Source organism: Dermacentor variabilis, unplaced genomic scaffold, assembly GCF_050947875.1.
Source record: "Dermacentor variabilis isolate Ectoservices unplaced genomic scaffold, ASM5094787v1 scaffold_17, whole genome shotgun sequence".
Taxonomy (NCBI): Eukaryota; Metazoa; Arthropoda; class Arachnida; order Ixodida; family Ixodidae; genus Dermacentor; species Dermacentor variabilis.
This window is the reverse complement of record NW_027460335.1, coordinates 8893271-8896226: the sequence shown is the minus strand read 5'-3', so window position 1 is coordinate 8896226 and position 2956 is coordinate 8893271.

Genomic DNA, 2956 nt, shown 5'->3' with positions numbered 1-2956 from the left:
CGACTTCCAAAATCGACTGCCGCGGACAACATCAGTCCCTTTCCACATAAGTATGAGGCTCGGAGCAGGAGCTTTGGCGCTTGAAAGTAACCGTTGGCTTGACGAACCAACCGACTGAGCTACCTTTCCGGGCAACATTGAAGGATCACGAGTTCAAATCACATGTTATGTTCCTTTTTTTCCCTTTTTTTCTTTCTTTTAATGTATTTTCCTTCCTTTTATCACTGTACGGAAACCCTCCTAAAAAAAAATTATATATCCTCAATTATGTGTGGCCACACATGTGCAGGTCATAAATACCAGGTTCTCTAGCCGAGTGCCATCCATGCGGTATAACCGAGCTCAGATTGGTCCACCTTGACTGATCAAATAGGGCACCACTGTAGGTTAAATGAGGCGTACAACTCATGCGGGACCCGCCGTGGTTGCTCAGTGGTCATGGTGTTAGACTGCTGAGCACGAGGTCGCGGGATCGGACCCCGGCCACGGCGGCCGCATTTCAATGGGGGCGAAATGCGAAAACACCCGTGTACTTAGAATTAGGTGCACGTTAAAGAACCCCAGGTGGTCGAAATTTTCGGAGTCCTCCACTACGGCGTGCATAATCAGAAAGTGGTTTTTGTCACGCAAAACACCATAATTCAATTTTTAATTTAACTCCTGCGGGGACGGTAGAGTATCCGTCTCCAGTGCAAGAGGACCGTGATTCAAATCCCGGTGCCGCGCAATTCTCCACCGGAAAATACAAAAAAGAAACCGTGTGTTGAGAAAATTGCACAAACAGGCCTGGAGTGCGGCCTGATCCCGGTGACCAGAACCGGTAACGCACTCTCTCACCAGAGCAGGATTGGCCACCCTGGTGCAGTACTTGGCCACAACCTCCTATATGAATACAACAATCAAACCCCGGCCCTCAGTCCCCAGCAGCCGCGAAGCAACTGACCACGGCGGCGGTCAGATCTGTAACGCTGCAGAGGGTGCTAAGAATACCTGGCTCCGGACAGGCCGCCATTGGAATCTGAACCTGGCAACGTTTAACGTTAGAACGCTATCTAGTGAGGCGAGTCTAGCAGTGTTATTGGAGGAATTATAGGGTAGTAAATGGGATATAATAGGGCTCAGTGAGGTTAGGAGGACAAAAGAAGCATATACAGTGCTACAAAGCGGGCATGTACTGTGTTACCGGGGCTTAGCGGAGAGACGAGAACTAGGAGTCGGATTCCTGATTAATAAGGAAATAGCTGGTAACATACAGGAATTCTATAGCATTAACGAGAGGGTGGCAGGTCTTGTTGTGAAGCTTAATAAGAGGTACAAATTGAAGGTGGTACAAGTCTATGCCCCTACATGCAGTCATGATGACCAGTAAGTCGAAAGCTTTTATGAAGACGTGGAATCGGCGATGGGTAAAGTCAAAACAAAATACACTATACTGATGGGCGACTTCAATGCCAGGGTAGGCAAGAAGCAGGCTGGAGACAAGTCAGTGGGGGAATATGGCATAGGCTCTAGGAATAGCAGAGGAGAATTATTAGTAGAGTTTGCAGAACAGAATAATATGCGGATAATGAACACCTTTTTCCGCAAGCGGGTTAGTCGAAAGTGGACGTGGAGGAGCCCGAATGGTGAGACTAGAAATGAAATCGACTTCATACTCGGCGCGAACCCTGGCATCATACAAGATGTAGACGTGCTCGGCAAGGTACGCTGCAGTGACCATAGGATGGTAAGAACTCGAATTAGCCTAGACTTGAGGAGGGAACGGAAGAAACTGATACACAAGAAGCCAATCAATGAGTTAGGGGTAAGAGGGAAACTAGAGGAATTCCGGATCAAGCTACAGAACAGGTATTCGGCTTTAACTCAGGAAGAGGACCTTAGTGTTGAAGCAATGAACGACTATCTCATGGGAACCATTAAGGAGTGCGCAATAGAAGTCGGTGGTAACTCCGTTAGACAGGAAACCAGTAAGCTATCGCAGGAGACGAAAGATCTGATCAAGAAACGCCAATGTATGAAAGCCTCTAACCCTACAGCTAGAATAGAACTGGCAGAACTTTCTAAGTTAATCAACAAGCGTAAGACAGCGGACATCAGGAACTATAATATGGGTAGAATTGAACAGGCTCTCAGGAACGGAGGAAGCCTAAAAACAGTGAAGAAGAAACTAGGAATAGGCAAGAATCAGATGTGTGCGTTAAGAGACAAAGCCGGCAATATCGTTACTAATATGGATGAGATAGTTCAAGTGGCTGAGGAGTTCTATAGAGATTTATACAGTACCAGTGGCACCCACGACGATAGTGGAAGAGAGAATAGCCTAGAGGAATTCGAAATCCCACAGGTAACGCCAGAAGAAGTAAAGAAAGCCTTAGGAGCTATGCAAAGGGGGAAGGCAGCTGGGGAGGATCAGGTAACAGCAGATTTGTTGAAGGATGGTGGTCAGATTGTTCTAGAGAAACTGGCCACCCTGTATACGCAATGCCTCATAACCTCGAGCGTACCGGAATCTTGGAAGAACGCTAACATAATCCTAATCCATAAGAAAGGGGACGCCAAAGACTTGAAAAATTATAGACCGATCAGCTTACTGTCCGTTGCCTACAAAGTATTTACTAAGGTAATCGCAAATAGGATCAGGAACACCTTAGACTTCTGTCAACCAAAAGAACAGGCAGGATTCCGTAAAGGCTACTCAACAATAGACCATATTCACACTATCAATCAAGTGATAGAGAAATGTGCAGAATATAACCAACCCTTATATATAGCTTTCATTGATTACGAGAAAGCGTTTGATTCAGTCGAAACCTCAGCAGTCATGGAGGCATTACGGAATCAGGGTGTAGATGAGCCATATGTAAAGATACTGGAAGATATCTATAGCGGCTCCACAGCCACCGTAGTCCTCCACAAAGAAAGCAACAAAATCCCTATAAAGAAAGGCGTCAGACAG